The sequence below is a fragment of the Pavona decussata genome, unplaced genomic scaffold (genome assembly GCF_977016875.1).
Source record: "Pavona decussata unplaced genomic scaffold, jaPavDecu1.1 SCAFFOLD_187, whole genome shotgun sequence".
NCBI lineage: Eukaryota > Metazoa > Cnidaria > Anthozoa > Scleractinia > Agariciidae > Pavona > Pavona decussata.
This window is the reverse complement of record NW_028145596.1, coordinates 237,501-255,000: the sequence shown is the minus strand read 5'-3', so window position 1 is coordinate 255,000 and position 17,500 is coordinate 237,501. Positions and strand designations below refer to the sequence as shown.

General features: G+C 44.2%; 2 protein-coding genes, 1 long non-coding RNA gene and 1 pseudogene across 8 annotated transcripts in view; 2 read left to right on the top strand and 2 right to left on the bottom strand.

The window, feature by feature from the left end:
* LOC146462448 (uncharacterized) overlaps window positions 1-17,500 on the top strand; it is a 201,068-nt gene that overhangs the window by 67,105 nt on the left and 116,463 nt on the right. The gene's annotated exons all lie outside the window — the stretch shown is intronic.
* Window positions 1-17,500, bottom strand: part of LOC146462452 (uncharacterized) — a 64,574-nt gene that overhangs the window by 9,740 nt on the left and 37,334 nt on the right. The window lies entirely within an intron of this gene.
* LOC146462453 (uncharacterized) lies at window positions 101-6,041 on the bottom strand (annotated as a pseudogene).
* LOC146462451 (uncharacterized) overlaps window positions 12,222-17,500 on the top strand; it is an 86,243-nt gene continuing 80,964 nt past the window's right edge. Inside the window, exon 1 of the mRNA XM_085085556.1 lies at window positions 12,222-12,298. The gene's annotated coding sequence lies outside the window, so the exon portion shown is untranslated. The remainder of the gene's footprint in view (window positions 12,299-17,500) is intronic.

The window sequence follows — 17,500 nt, the reverse complement described above, 5'->3', positions numbered from 1 at the left end:
TTTTTATTCTTCTCCTCTTCTATTCTCGCTAGGTTTCACAACTGTCACAACTCCTCGATTCGACTAATATAAAAGATTACTTCGACTGACAGCTAAATAAATCACAGACAATTGTTCCTTATCTTTGCGGGACACCTTAGTTAAAAAGAACGCTGATTGGCTAGATACGAATCTTCCAGACATAAGAATAACAAAATTTCCAGACAAACATTTCACAATCGCTATTTGATATCTATGCTATTATTCTGTTTCCGACACACTCCCCCCATGTGCCTTCCAAACGGAAGCACATGTAAACAGAGGAAACGGCTAGCTTAATTAATAATTAAATAGAAATCAGAAACAAAACAAAACAAAGTAATGAATGTCAAAGTTCGCTGAAATCACTTTATATTCTCCGTCCATCCGCACAGTTCTGTCCTGCGTTTAGTTTTAAAGTTCTTCACTCTCTATAGCGTCACGAATACGCAAGTTTGCGGCAACCGCAGCATCTCTCCGTGGACGAAAGACTGGCGCTTTAGCATTCAGGGGGGTAAGGACTTCAGCTCTCTCCGGCGCTCTATCGCATGCTAGTTCCATGGGATAAAGGTGTTGAATCGGCCTCTCTAGAAACGTTTTCCCTGCGCGCAGCTTCACTCCACGTACAATTCCATCACGGCCGTTCAATAGTTCAACGACCACTCCTAATGGCCACTTTCCTCGGTTCTTTTCTTCTGAACGAATGAGAACGACGTCACCAGGCTTTAAGGGCTTCGCCTTGCCTTTTCCATTGCAGTTGTGACGCTCTCTGAGCGCCGCCAAGTACTCTCGAGACCAGCGTCTCCACACAGCGTCCTTACAAGACCTCAAATACTTGGCACGCTTTCGTAGGTCAGTTGTCTCCTCTCGCCATGGTTCTTGTTCAGGGAGGCGAATACATCTTTGGAATAGGAAAGAAGATGGGGTGAGTAGAGGGAGCTGGACGTCATCTTCTACATAGGACAGGGGGCGGCGATTTAGTTGAGTTTCAACATCCAGCACGACTTCGCACAGCTCTGACCAGGATAGCATTCCTCCACCAATTACTTTATAGAATGCACGTTTGAAGAGGCCCACTAGTCGCTCAAACTGGCCACCCCACCAGGGTGCTCGACTTAGGTTAAACCTCCAGATAATCTTCTCCGATGCAAGGTGGCCTTGTACTTGCTCATCTTTCTGGATTCCTTTCAGTAGGTTTGCCGCTCCTACGAACGTTTTTCCATTGTCTGAAAAGATCTTTAAAGGTCGTCCACGTCTAGCGATGAAACGCTTCAAGCTTGAAAGAAAGGTAGTAGTTTCCAGATTAGGCAGGACCTCCAAGTACAAGGCTCTCGTTAAACTGCACGTGTATAGCACCAGATAGCCTTTTCCTTCTACACGAGAGGACTTGCGGTACTTAATCGGCCCAGCAAAATCTACGCCAACAATTTCAAAGGGAGTTGAGCCCTCAGTTCTCTCCAGAGGCAATAAACCGGGGGGTGGAGCTGCGAGAGCAACAGCCTGGAAGCGTTTGCACCCATAACACTCCCTGATGACTTTCTTCGCGAGGCGCCTCAGGCGGGGAATCCAGAACTCTTCTCTCACTTTAGCCATAGTAAGCCCCACTCCCCCGTGAAGAGTGGCTTTGTGGACGTGTTCGACATACTTGTTTGCGAACGTTGTGGCGTCTGGGATGTATATCGGATAGACCCCTTGCAGTCTCCCACGGCACTCAAGCAATCCATCTTTGTTCTTCTGTAAGTTTAGGCACAGGCGATCTTCCTCCATGCTTTCAATTCCCCGGCTCTGTACGCGTAGCAACCAAAAGTGTTTCTGCTTCTCAATTTCGTCTGTTGTCAGGGGTCCCTTTGTTCTTGTCGCTCTTTTCGCTCTAGCGTTGTTTGCGAACCGCATAATCCAAGCGCACGCTCGCAAAGTCTTCCAGTAGTTGTGCTTGGCCGGAAGATGGTCTAGATCGTCATCAGCTTTAACGGCCATGGCAAAGAGCTCCTTTGTAGCTTTCATTTCTGCGTTAGATTCAGCGGTGGGCGCGGTCACAAGGTCGGCTGGCCATTTCGCAGGATCACTTAGCCACTCTCGTCCCTTCCACCACAGTTGGTTCTCCTCAGTTACCAGTCCACCTCGGCTAGCAAGATCTGCAGGATTATCCTGAGTAGGTACGTGCCTCCAGACAACATCAGAGTGTTCTCTAATTTTTCGTACCCGGTTGGCCACAAACTGCTTATAGTCTCCTCCTCCTAGTATCCAATGTAAGGCAACGCTGCTGTCAAGCCAACAATGCAGCGAAGTCACAGGGAATCCTTGAAGTGCATCTTGTACGTTGGTCAGAAGATTTACAGCCATGTGACCGGAGACCAGTTCGCGGCGAGGTATTGTCAGCCCTTGTTTGGCCAGTCTTGCCTTTGCTGTAACCAGGCTTTGGTTGATTGCGCTTGACTGTTTGACCACAGCGTACACAGAAGCGGCCACGCCCTTTCCGCTCGCGTCTCCAAAAGCATGAAGTTTAATGTCCTCGATAGGTTCTTGGACGCTGGTAAGTGCTCGTGGTAAAGTTACGTGTTGCGGCAAGGAACGTTCCCACTTCTGCCACTGCTGTTCTAGGGGGGTGGATAACAGAGCGTCCCATGCATGTTTCTCTTCACAGGCATCGCGGTACAGAAGCTTTCCTTGCAGGGTGATTGGAGCGATAAGACCAAGGGGGTCATAGATCCTCGCCACTTTTCCCAGAATCCCTCTCTTTGTCGGTTGGGCAACTTCCTCTGGAATTGTAACTCCAACTTCGTCCGTCAGTTTGTTCCACTTTAAACCAAGCAGCCCACATTCTCTCGGCTTGATTCCGAGTTGTTGCTTGGCGTAGCTTAAGTCATCCCCAGTTTCAGTTTCTTCAGTGAGCTCTAGTTCAGTCACGTTTGAATGCCACTTGTGTAAGTGAAAGGTGGCCTGGTGGAACATCTCAGTTGCTGTAGCTTTCTTTTGTTTCGCTTCTTGGATAGTACCTCCACCAGAAATGAGATCGTCAACGTACAGTTCTCGCTCGATTTCTGCTACGCGATCAGGGTGTGCAGGTCTGCAAGTGTTCAGATGGTGCTGAATTACGCCGCTAAGCAGAAACGGCGAGGGTCCCAAACCAAACAGAGCTCTGGTGAATCGGTACGTGCGAACACGAAAAGGATCCTTGCTTTCCAACCAATGAAACCGCAGTGCATCTCGGTCCTGCTCTCGGATACGCACTTGAAGAAATGCTTTGCGAATATCACCAGCGATAGCCACTGAATGAAACCTTCCCCTTAGGAGTACCTTCCATAGTTGATTCTGCAGGGGTGGTCCAACTTCCAGACAGTCGTTTAGGGAAGGGGCTGAGTCGTACGCTCTTGCTGAGGCATCGTAGACAATACGCATCTTGGTAGTTTCTGCACTCTCTCTCACTACTGCTTTGTGCGGGATGTAGAATTCTCTTTGAGTTGCTGGCATCTCTGCTTCTTCAATAATTCCTTCATTAAGCTGTTCTTGTATGATAGCGTCATAGTCGTCTAGCCTTCCTGTCTTCTTAAGTCGTTGGACTAGGCTCCCCAGTCGCTTTAAGCTTCCAGACTTGTTAGAGGGCAACGGAGGATGGTCCCCTTTCCAGGGAAGGCCAGTTTCATACCAACCCTCAGGGCTGCGGCTGAGTTGTTCAAGGAATTCTTCACAAACAACGCTCTGATCGCCATTAGGTTTGTCTTCGAGTCCTAGGACGTCCATCCGGTAAAGCTCTTCATAGTCATTCGAGGCCGTCTGCGCTAGAAACATCTTGTCCAGGTCTGTCTCCGTTCCTGGTGACATGATGGTCCATCCAAAAAGAGTGTACTCAGCCACAGGCTCGCCGATAGCTCCGGTGCGTTGGGATTCTCGAGTTTTTATCTTCGCGTAGTCACTCGCGGCCAGAATAACATGGACCGGAAGTAAGCTCTTAGTGTCGGTGTCTTCCATTGAAACGCCTTCCAGATGGCGGTATTTGCTGATCATTTCCTTAATAGTTAGGATTTTCCACGGACAAAAGTTCAGCGCGGTCTACTCTAGTTACTCGTAATGAAATTGCATTGTTACCTTTAGTGTCACTCACTTGCGTATTGTAAGTTTCTGTCCGCTTAGTCACTATGCCCACGATAGTTTGTATACGGCGTGTTAGAGTGCGAGCTGGTACGAGGTTTAGACGATCCAAGATGTATCCTGAAGCATAAGACGCAGTCGCACCGGTGTCCAGTAGGGCTCTACAGGTCACGCCATTCAACCTGACAAGTACGATTGGATGGCAGACTTTCTCTCCTTCTTGAGTTGCAGTTAGAGCCACTCCGCCGTTGTTCGCTCTTTGGCGTCCAGTTGCCGACGGTCGGTCGCAAATAGATGAGTGGTGCCTTTGTTTGCAGTGTACGCAAGATGCGCGGCTTCGGCATTGTGAAGCGCTGTGTTGAGGCCCAGTGCAGTTGAAGCACAAGCGTTTGTTTTGTAGAATGCGACGGCGCTCCGCTGGAGATGTCACGTTCTCACACTCCCAAGATCTGTGTGTCACGCGATCGCAGTAGACACACGCGTGTCGTGGGTTGGGTTCGCCCTGTCGCGCGTAGAAACTTCTGTCACGAGGCAAACGTGGGGGACGCGGCGGACGCGGCGGGTGATAAATCGGCGGAGTCGGAGACGTTTCGTTTGCCTTTTCTACCCCCAAAGTTTCCATCGGATGAATGGCTTTCCATTCTTCTAAAGCCTGCATAAGGTCCCCGAAACCCCAATCTTGCCATCCCGGTTTTCCGCTCACGAGGTCTGCCTTTATGTCTGGCAATTTGTCTAGGACGCCACGCACCATAAATAAACACCCAGAAAGTTTACCTAGAGTCTCTAATGATTGAACATTGTAGTTCAAAGTCTGACAAAATTTATGAATTTCATTAGGGATGCATCCAGTTAACACAGGTAAACCATTGATGTTATCAATATACGCTCTCACAATCTCGCTTGTCTTGCCGTAATTGGACTTCAAGATATTTTTAGCACGTTCATAACCTTCAGGACTAAATGGGAGGCCATCGATTGATTCACAAACATCACTTTCCAGTAATTCTTTGAGATGAGCAAATTTAGTAACCGGGGGAATATCGGCTGCATCGATTTCCGCTTTGAACTTGTTCCAAAAGGAAAGCCACTTTTCGTAGGTGCCGTCATATTTCGTAATTACCAGCTTTGGCATTTTGACATTTCCCTTACTTAGGGGTTTTCCGGCGGGCTGATCGGGCGACTGCATTTTTGATTTTTGCTCAAGTTTAAGTTTTTCAAAGTTCAGTTCATCCTCCCTCCTTTTGGCTAGAAGAGCCTCTTCCTCTTCCCGTTTTTTGTTTATTGCTTTTGCCCCAGCTTCTTCGAGATGACGATTTAAATCTTCTACTTCTTTATCTACATCATCAATCGTTTGCTCGATAATTTTTCCCCATTCATCAACTTCGTCAATGCTTTTCCCCGCTTCAAGCTTACCTTTCTCGATGTCTAGCTTCAAGTCTTCTATAGATGCCACAATCTTTCCCAGAGTTTCTTTATGTCGAGTGATCTTCTCGATATTTCCCTTCTCCACGACAGATTTCGTCCTTCCTCGTGTAAGCTTTAGAAGCTGAAGTTCTGCCTCCAGTTTAGCTTCCATTGACTAACAGGTTGTCCAAATCACTGCAGGTCCCGTCGGAGGTGCCACTAATGTGGGGAATTAGTAAGGATAGCCCACACTGTCTCGTCTTCACTAGATTTTTATTCTTCTCCTCTTCTATTCTCGCTAGGTTTCACAACTGTCACAACTCCTCGACTCGACTGATATAAAAGATTACTTCGACTGAAAGCTAAATAAATCACAGACAATTGTTCCTTATCTTTGCGGGACACCTTAGTTAAAAAGAACGCTGATTGGCTAGATACGAATCTTCCAGACATAAGAATAACAAAATTTCCAGACAAACATTTCACAATCGCTATTTGATATCTATGCTATTATTCTGTTTCCGACATTGCCTCTTTGGCCATTTTGGCCCTAAGGGGGTCGCCAACCAAACCGAGCATCAGGCGTTGCAAGTGACCAGACTCGAGGGAGGCTTGTCTTGCCTTGACTTCGTCTAGCGCTGCCGAATATTCTTCGGCCTTATCGTGGGCTTGCGTCCTCGCTAAGCGTACCAATGATTCCAGCAACTCTATTGCTTCATGACGATCAAAAAGGGACGGAGGCCTGTTTAAATGCCTTCTGAGGGCTGTTAGCGCGTTAGTGCAACTGAACTTGCAACAGCCTTCTCCTGCTCCAAGAGCCTAAGCTTTTCCTCCAGCTGTCGGAGTCGCTCATCCGGCTAGATAAAACGAGGGAAACAAAAAAGGAGGGGCAATAAACACGAGAACCTCAACGCAAAACGCATGTGCAAACCTATAACCCTGCCGGCTCTCCAGGCTATGCCAGTAGAAAGTCGAACTTAAAGAGAACTATATTACGGCTCTCCAGGCCGCTGGCTTTCCCGTCCGCACCAGTATAAGTGGTGCGGACTCATGTTAAACTCATGTTAAACAGCTCCCCAGGCTGCTGGCTCTCCGGGCCACACTGGCATAAACTCATATTTTAACAAAATCATGAAGCGGCTCTCCAGGCCGCTGGCCCTCTAGGCCACACTGGCATAAACTCATAGTCTAAAGTCACGGCTCTCCAGACCGCTGGCTCCTAAGGCCACGCTAGCATAGCTAATATTTTAACAAAATTATGTGACAGCTCTCCCAGCCGCAGGTAGCGCAGGCCACCGTACACTAATACTCTAATAGAACTATGATACAGCTTTACAGACCGCGGGCTCTCCTGGCCACACTGGCATGAAACGCATACCGAGCAGAACTATGCAACGGCTCCCCGGGCCACAATGGGATAAACAAATGTTTTAATCACAGAACTAAGCCACGGCGCCCCGGGCCGCAAGACATTTTGAATGCTTGCAGCAGTCAGTTTAAGTCCCCAAAGGGTACGCCAAATAGGCCGCCGCATAATTAAAACAAAACAAACAGAAACACCGAAAAACAAAAACACCTAACAGAAAAGGAGGCAATTAACTAAGCAAATGAACGGCTATACAAAAGGGACGCGAAAACAACGCGAAAAAGAAAGGAGGTGATAGCGGCCAACTCCCATAGGTGCACAATTAGCAAGCTAATGAAACAAATAAACCGCAAACGTGCGAAAAAGCCTTTGTCTAAGGAACATTGCATGCATAACAACTAAATAAACAGCCCCAAACAAAAAGGGATATGGAAACGGAAAACAAAAGCTAAGGAACATGATAATGAACCAAGACACAATGAGACGCAAACTAGCCAAAAAACAAAATACATGCAGAAAACGGCTACACTCCGCAAGACGACAAAAACTAAAGGATGCAAAAGCGGTACGAAATAATAAAGAAACTGGGGAAGGAGAAAGACCCAAACACACGGAACTGAAACCTACAGAGGCGAAACCTACCCCACACAAAGTAAAATTGACAACGTGACGACGAAAATTACCTCGGGTTCAGCCGCAGGAGCGGGAACGTCTACAGGCTCCACAACTGGTGCAGGAGCTGCTAGATTCGGGCTGCTGGCGCAGCAGCAGGCGGCGGAGGCAAAACCGCTTCTTCGTGGTCAGCCATAGCAAAACGAAGCTGGTGGCGGTTGTTCAGCTCGAAGAAACTTAAACGCCACTTTCACCGAACTCCGTAGCCAGGAAGCGGCTAAAACCGAGCTATTTGAAGCGAGGGCCGCAAGGCATCATGCGCCGCAGCACGCTGGCCCGACAGGACGGAATTTAACTGATTTAAATCTTCCCGTGCTACGGGCTAATTATGTATGCAGTGAGAATAGTGCCCCTGCTGTTTGACAACGCACGAAATTCAAGCAAATTATTTTACGCTTGAACACCGCTAGATAAACGCTTTACTTACAAACTTGGAAAACTTCTTTTTCTCCAGGTACACTCCTTCTACTTCACCCGCGGTATCTCTACTCGCTGAAAGCTTGCTCCAATCGGAAACGGATACACTCTGCCGGGACTTAGAAAACAACAGAATTAAAAAAAACATTCAAAATCATTAATAATTCACAAGCCCATTGACCTATCAAATGGTCGATAAATACGCGTGCAGTGGTTTCAAAACCCGATAAAACCTCCTCGAACGTTCACAAAAGCATTATTGTGTTTCCAGGAACGTTTTTGAAGCCGTTCAAAAAACTCGCAGCACTTGTTTTATCGGCTCTCAAACCACTCGGCTGCGCCTCGTGATTTTAAATCCCGATAAGACACTGCTGCTCGTGTTTTAAACATTACAATGTACACTCTTTGGTCTAAGCCCATTTACACGAGCAAAGAGATCGGCACGGCACCCCAAAATTTCGGTACGGTGTCGCCAAATTTTTTGGCACGGCACTCCTGATTTTAAACGTGTAAGCAAAGCGTGCCCAAAAATAATACGGCACCGGTGCCCGAAATTTTAGGGGCGCCGAGACCACCTCGCGAGGTGGTCTCTGGGGTGCCGTGCCGATCTTTTTGCTCGTGTAAATGGGGTTCTAATCTCGAGAGCTGTTTGAGGTTTAGAACAACAACCCAAGCACTGCAAAATCTGTGTAAAGTCTCCTCTTAACTCGCCGCTCTGAATCGAGTGTCAGCAGCTCACAGGCAAGCGGAGATTGTGTTTTGCAGGAAGCTGAGAGTGATTCCTTCGATGATGCCAATATCACTCTCGCAAAACTGGCTTCCAGCAGTTGGAGTGACAGTGATAGCGATGTACCGTTAAGCGCACAGCTCGCTAAACTTGGATTGCATTGCAACAACAACAACAACAACAAAAAAAAGCAATCCATGTTTAATAGGGTGGGTCATGTAATTTTAAACCTTCATTTAAGGTGGGCCAGTGAGTTTTTTTTACAAAATGGAGGAGGTGTGCCACGTGTTTCATAACCACCACATTTCCAAAATGCTCCGGTCCACCACACCCTATACTTTTTGACCAGTCCGTAAGTCGCTAAAAGGAAACAACAATAATAAGGACAATGAACAACTAAACAAACACGCTGACAATCGAGGGGAATACAACGGTTCATTTCAGTGGATATAGTTCGGACGGCCGGCTTTACACGTAAATGACCCGTAATAGTAACCTCGGTAATTCGGATTTATACATCAGTCATTTTCAGTTGTTCCCATATGTCCCCCCTCCATCCCCGGGGGCCAACCACCGGGAATGAGGATTTTAAAAAAATGGTCAATTCCCTTTGGCTGGGATAAACTGGTTGTCCAAGCCCCGGGGGTAAAATCTGAGCTAATTCAAGCCAAATTTTAATACTAGCTAGCCAGCAAGGACTTATTTCCCGTAGAATTGTAAAAATAGGTGCATTCTACAACTCCAGAAATCTCATATGTGTCCTAGAGCCTATATATCTAGACGTATTAAATAAAAAACTTACCACATTTGCCAATGAATTGGTCATTAAAAACACCGACGATGCTGTAAAGTGTAAAAGCGAGATGGTCGAATGCCCCAGGATTTAATATTGGGTGGAAGGCTAATTCCCGACACCCAGGATAGACAGTGTGGGAAAATGCCCCATTGTTGCCCGGGGGGATGGGCATAGCTAGAATTGAGGGATGCATTAGTTTTAAAGGAAATCTCAAGTTTTCTCAGGTAAAATTTCAGCTCAAAATTTCTTATCCCTGGAAACTATAACTACTTTCATTTACGGAGGGGTAAATATCTCTCGTTTAAAATGCGAAGTACGTAAGGTCAGCTGGCATTTTCGCATACCGTGAGGCAACAACAGGGGGTAAATTCAAGCTCTCTGAGGCTAAGCATCCGGACAGAGCGTACTGTATTAGCTGACTTAATATGCCTTTAAAACGGCAACTTAAAAACCCGGGAACATAGGAGACACTATTTTAAGGGCTTTTTGTATAATTTTCTTGTTGGGTGTCAAAACTTGGTCCTTTGCGCCCGCGTTTCTGACTGCTCGCGGTTTCATGCTCGCCACCACATCTATCGCGCGAGCTCAGGAGCTTTGCACAACGGAAAAGAGACCCGGCGAAAGAGACTGCTGGCAGTATAAGTTAAAGTGAAAGCCAAGTCAATAGATGAAAGATCATTGCAGTTACTATATACCCAAGCCTCCAGTGGCGAAAAGCTTTCCGAGTAAAAATCGCTCTCAAAATGACTCTCAAAAGCGGATAACAGCCAGTGAGAGAAGAAGCCTTTTCCCGCCAGTACTGAGACAAGGGTCGGAAAAGGCGTCTGTGCTCGCGGTCTTCTGCAACAACATCCAGTGACGAGTTTTAAGACTTGTTAGAATTACAGTATTACATCTTCTCGAAGAAAAGCTGTTGGAAAATTCTAGCCGACCGCATTTCAGAAGCATGCACTCCTATTCAAATAGAAATGTTGCCCACGTTGCCCCCCCCCCCCCCCCTTTTTTTTTGCTGCACCTGAGACAGTTTAACAGAATTCTCGAAGTAATCCTTGACAGTAGCTACTGTAAAGAACTGAACAACTGTACTAGATTACAAGCAGTTGTCGATATTTTTCTTAGGGAAATAACACAGCCAAATTAAATCACGAAAGCGCGCGAGAAAATTGCCTCCCGCGAGGGACGCGACGGCTTCTGTTCGTGCATCGCGTCCCCTCGCGGGAAGCACTTAATGATTTTCGCGCTAGCAGCACGTGGCCGTCGCTTCCTTTAAGGCTGGTTTCCATATGATTGCGGATCGCAGATCGCAATAAGGTCTGCGATTGTCTGCGATCGTCTGCGATCATATGGAAACATACTTCTGCGATCGTCTGCGATCCTGCGATCATGATCGCAGACGATCGCAGACGATCGCAGAAGATAGAACATAAAGGCTGGTCTCCATATGATCGCGGATCGCAGATCGCAGATCGCAATAAGGTCTGCGATCGTCTGCGATCATATGGAAACATACTTCTGCGATCGTCTGCGATCCTGCGATCGTGATCGCAGACGATCGCAGAAGATAGAACCATGTTCTATCTCCTGCGATCGTCTGCGATCCCCTGCGATCAATTGCCATTGTGCGATCATATGGAAATCAAAGTTTTGCGATCCGCGATCGAAACGCATCCCATAATATTTCGGGTTCTCTCCCACGATTCAACGCTCGTGTGTTTGATGGTAGGAACGGTCTACGTAGCGACAATCATTTCGTTGTCATTTCGAGGAATTTATGGAGGAAGTTGCTCGTTATGAATGTTTTTGCAATCGCAGCAGAAAAGATTTTAAAGACAAGAACAAAAAGGCCAACTGTTGGGACAAAATCGGGCAGAAGTTTTATTTATCGGCCGGGGAAGCGGAGGCCAAATTTCGCAACATAAGAACTGCGTACGGTCGTTATCGAATCCAAAACCGATGTTTTCGACGGTTTTAGAGCTGACGAAGACTCGCTTCATGACAAAAAGAAGAAGCAAATTTGCTTGCAGCAAAATTTCTGCTCTTCCACGTTCGCGATGTTGTTTGCTTTTCAGCCTACACGCGCGTGTATATTTGACATTTCCGCTCACCAAAACGTATGGCTACGGTCGGCTCTGCGATCGTTGCAATTATATGGAAACAGCCTTTTTTGCGATCGTCTGCGATTGTTTGCGATCTGCGATCTGCGATCGCCTGCGATCGACTGCGATTATATGGAAACTAGCCTTTAGATAACACATGGTTCTATCTTCTGCGATCGTCTGCGATCACGATCGCAGGATCGCAGACGATCGCAGAAGTGTTTCCATATGATCGCAGACCTTATTGCGATCTGCGATCCGCGATCATATGGAAACCAGCCTTTAGTCCCTCTTACTAAAAAACTGAACACTCAACCCACAGTTCTATCGAACGCAAAATTTGGTTCAAGTTGACAAAATTAAAAAAAAACTAAAAAAAAGGTGCTGAAAAAGTAACTGTGCTTACGTAAAAATATGCCAAGCTGCAACGTGCGGTTTCAAGAGCCTATTTATGATATCATCTCATAAACGAACCAACTCGAGTTCTGGGCAAAATACGCTTGCTCCCAGTGACGTAAACTAAGATATTTTTCAGTCTTTGTGTTATTTTCGGAGTTTTAAATGCAAAGCAAGTCCCGAGAGGCTCTCTTCTTTGGACATCCTGACTCTGACGACTTGATTAAATCAGTGACCGGCTCAGCTTCAGAACTGACGGGAAAAAATGCGTGCGACCGACTGCAACTGATTTCGACCAACCGGGCCCTGGGTACCAGGTCACCCGATTCACTCGGACAGCACTGGCTAACAGCCGCAAAAATGATGCCCATCGTACCGGCTATCAGCCGGTGATCGTATACTATAGTACTACTTGTTTGAGATTCGTATAGCGTTCAGGGGACGCCATATTGGCGAAGTGTAAGATGATTTCGTTTTACTGTTTTGAGATCGCGTTTGCTTATGACACAGTATAGGTTTTATTTTTACGACTGTTTTTTGCTTCGATGATTCCTACAGGAGTTCGGTAGGTCTTCTGGTTATGTCATAAGCTCGTTGAACCTCCGACCACATTGTTTTCTTCGGTTATGGGTCGGTAAGTGTTTTTGCTATAAGTTTGCTTGTTCGAGATTTATATACCGTAATATTCAAAACTGGCAATCTTGGCCGTTTTTAAAGGCTTGTAATTATTTGTTTGAAGTTGTGAAGTGGATCGTTTCTTTTTCACTCGTGCGCTAGGCCCATACGAAAGGGGAAACGGTTGAAAGTGCAAGTCAGTGTATCACTGTATGGTACGACGTTGTAACAAGGACTACAGTGCAGCTTCATCTCGCCCAACGGATGATGTTAGAGACTTCGAAGAGCTGAAGAGATGCTTGCTCAAAGGTGCAGAAGACCGCACTTTTAACCACTCTTCAAATCAAAGGTTCCCTGTTTGGAGAAAGGTGTTTTTTTCTGTTCCTCAGTCGCTTGTTCTCGTTGCCTTGATTAACTGCAGCTCTTTAATGAGCTCTTGTGAGTCTTGTGCAGTAAACAAACACAGGGCATATCATCTTCCACCATGTTGAAATTTTGAAGGTGAGAAATTACATGTTTTTGGCAAGATTTCCGCACAGCCCCATAGATTTATTATTTATGTATACATTTTGCAGATTTTGAAACTCAAACTTTCTTCATGTTGGTTCTTTACAAGAGGGTTGGTCAGTACAGTGTTGCATGTATAAGTGCATGTTATGCATGATCTGTGCAGAAATCTTTCCCCTTATTCGAATGCTTAGTAAAACGTGCGATATTATTGTTTGTATTGGGCCATTTCATTTATTATTTGCACCCCCCCCCCCCCCATTTAAGGCTTCTGTGTCTACCCCTATCAAAAATATCTTTTGCTTTTGAAGACCCCTTCAGAAATTAAGATCAAAGTGCCGACACATTCCCCCGTAGGAAAAAAGAAAGAGTTTAAAGATACCAACATACATGCCCCCTCAGCTCAGAAATTACAAGTTTTTAAAGACCCCCCCTCCTCAGATTTCTCAGTCTTTCAATTTGGGGAGGGGGGGGGGGGGGTGCAGATATTAAATGCGATGGTGGCCCATTGTGTCCTTTTCTTACTATGAGCCATGCACTCAAATTCAACTTCAATCCCCCCCACCCCCCAAAATGCCCCATCAAAAGTACATTTTAGGTGCTTTATGTGCGACCATATTTTTTTTAACCATTGTTTGTAGCATCCTTCTATACAGAACTGCAAAATTAATAATCTTTCTTCCTTGACAACCAAGTCACCATTTTGGCTGGACAAAACAGGGATGTCATCCGACTCTGTCATGTTTAATTTGAGTTTCTCCTTCTTTAATAACTGCACAAACACGAACATGGTTCTAACAATGGCATTAAACATTTTTCTGAAATAGTCTCTTATTCAATTTGTCCAGACATGATGTCAAACCACTAGCAAGTTTTCACCAGAGACGTCATGAGCGAATTTGAACCAAACATTGTCCGATGACATACTGTTGTTTGTAGCAATGAATATAACTTGTTCCTCGATCAGCAGACAGTTCAGTGTATGCAATATAGCTTTTATTTGGTAACCATAGAAATATAACAAATTTTGATAACAAAACCTCAGATCGCATTTGACCTCTTCATTTTGTGATTAATTAGTACAGTTTACTAGTGCTTTTTACATGAAATTTGGTGTTATGGTGTTATTAGGAACATGAGAAAGTAAATAGATTATCTCTTCATTGCTCATTTCACCAGATCTTGTCTTTTAGTTTCAAGTTCAAGTTCAATATTATTCAAAAATCCAACCAAGAAAAACAAGGAATTAGACTGGCCGGCAAGTAGCCAGTGCTAATAATCTAGGTGAGCCAGACTTACAACTGTCACAGGATAAATTTCAGTATAGTCATTTTCATTTGCCAAAATATCAAGAGAAGCCTTCAAATTTCTCCTTTGAATACTTTTTTTAGGTGTGTTTCTTGACCGCTATCTCTTGTTTCTTTGTTTCTGGCTCTCATTTTGTTTGACAGCCACTCGCAAACAAATGCACAGTTTTGTCCTTTGAAATTGTGTAATTTAAGCAGCGCACTCTTGCCAGATTTTGCCAGATGCAAGTGCTGGAATTAGGCTACATGTAAACTTTCAAATTCCCCACCCGTGCCTTGTGAAGGTCAAATTTCCGACCTCCAGGAAGCCTTTGATTACAAAATTCACTTAACCCCCCAAATCATAAATGTTCCAATGGAGTCCACTGCTGAAAAGTTAGATTGTCAATGAATGGTTAGTAATGAACTTCTTAGTTCCATGTAATAAGTACTACATAAAACTGGTGGAACTACAGTCATTATTTCTCCATGGCTGATTAGTAGACTATTTGTCTTGACATTCAAAGGTCACGTCTTTGGTCAAGTCCTTTTTTCAGGCTGTACATGTACTTTTCAACTGCAAGTTGCTTTATATTTGTGAGGGTTGGTCTTAATTACATTTCACCTCACCCCGGAGAACTTTACGTAGGCATATGATTTAATTCTTAATCTAGTGCATTGTCACTTGACAGTAACATATTATACACTTAATGTATGGTCCCGAGGGAAAACAAAACTAAGTAGTTTCCCGAGGGACCATACATTAAGTGCTTTGTTATATATTTAGACTTTCCCTTTGACAATCATAGCAAAACAAACAACTGAGAGGGCAACAACTGCAGAATTGTATCCCTGTTGGGATACATTTGTATTTGATCAGCGGCATGGGACCAAGAATCAACCAATCACAGTGCTTGTTTTATTGAGTAAAAGTCTAGGTATATAACAATGTGCATTAGTTATCATGTTACCCTGAAATATTTATTTACGGGCAGTATTTTCCTAAATACATTTTTATTGTGTTTACAAAGAGATGAGGATATACCCATTGGCATGGAAATAAGGGTGCAGGGAACTAATGCACTCTTGAAATGAATTTTCCAATTTTTTTGTTATAATTCTTTTGTATTGTTTGGGATCTGAATTACTGGATTACAGTATGAATTTCTTGTGTCCCATCCTTTTTGTGAAATATTGGTGTAGTTAATTTTCTGCAACTCAAGTTCTTCAAAGTTTTTGTTCCAAATTAAGTTTGTTTGTATAGTTGCCCATGACATATGGGAGTGCATGTGTACCAGCAAACTCACAGTAATTATTATTGCCACAAAGAGGGAAATAAAAAAATTTTCATGACTGCACTGTACTGTAAAACTGTGGGAAATCATGAAATGTTTTTTGTCATCAAGTATCTTCATCTGCACTCTAGTTTAATGGAAGTGTTAAGTAGTATTTCCAAAGAGACCCCAATGCAGAGAATGACCACATAGACATTTGTGCTTCCCTTTACTAATTTGCTGTCTTCACATTTTCATAATTTTGGACTGTTACACTTTTTCACTCCATCATAGACAATGAATACCTAAGCTCTTACGCCAAAACGTCTTTCAGTGTTTTTTTGTTTTTTTTTTTACAAAATGTTTGCTTTTTAACGTTTTTTAAACCAATGTCAAACCATTTTACATATCTCAGTTGATTATTGTTTGTATTCTTTCTATAGGAACTTGAGTCCATGGATGCGCTATTTGGCTGTAAAATATCTGCTGGAAAGAGCATAAGAAGTCCTCCTTTGGGTGCTATCCTTTCTGGCGTCGAGAAAGCTGTAGTTGAACTTTGTGGAACAATATCCATCAAAAAGTGGCAGAACTGTCCCGGAAGTATGATGAATCCTTATACAGGCGAAATTTTTGGAATCTTGAAGTCCCACAACAGTTACGAATCCTCGCAGAAATCTGCAAGTGGTTAAACTTGGCAGTAAACCATCAAGCAGTACATTTCTCCACTGTTCCTTACGGTCTTCATCCTGGCCAGTCCAGCCTCTGAAATGCTCCTTCAGTGAACTATCAAGCAAGACATTTCAAGACTGTTTAAAACAGTCAAAACTCAAGCAACCCAAATACTCCTCTAGTGAACTATCAAGCAACACATTTCCCACTGTTCCTGGCAGTCTTCATCGTTGCTACTCTAGCCTCTCAAATGCCCCTCCAGTGAACTATGAAGTAAGAAATTTTCCTCCGTTCCTTGCAGTCTTCAGCATTTATCCTGGCAACAATGAGTCGGGGTGGTTACCCGATGATACCCCCTGTTTAACAGGCTAATACCTTTGACTAAATGAAAGTTAAAGGGGGGACCAGGAAACCAATCCCATCTCCACACATCTTCAAACCCAAGTCTACCACACAACTCTCCCTATGGTGGCAATCTTGGAATATTTCTAAAGGGGTTAACCTATGAATAAATGTAGTCACTTAACTTCTTTACTAATTTTTTCCTAGTCTCTTGCACTTTTTATTTATTCCAGACAATAACAATATAACAATAGGTATTTCCTTTCTATAAATACCTTCTTTTTTATCTAACCCACGCATATCTTTGAAGTTCTTCAAAAGGACGAAAACAGTCGGGCCATCAACAAAAATGACTGTTATATAATAACAGCCAGTTTTGCCACTTATCACCATACCTTACCCTGCTGCCACCCTCACAATATACATGTAGGCCCTTGCAATGCCAACTTCAAGTAAGACCTTCGTAAATCTTAATCCCTTTGATTGACAGGCATTTGACCTAACCGAACCCTAACCCCCCAAAAAGCATTGTGGTTAAAAGCCAAAACCTCAGGAAAAATACATGAAATCTTAATTATGTGACAATGCCTATGAAGGTCAGGGGTAGAACATCGCACACGCAAATACCATGAAAATCTTTATTAACAATAAAGCAATACAAGAAAAAAACAAATGAATAGAAAAATACAAGATGGCCGCCAAAAGAAAGAAGAAATTTTAAAATGTGAAAATTTTTCTTATGAGCTTGCACACCAATATAAATATGATTCCCATAACGAAAAAAATGTAACAGAACACATAAGAAACCTCTTAAAATTACGAAAAT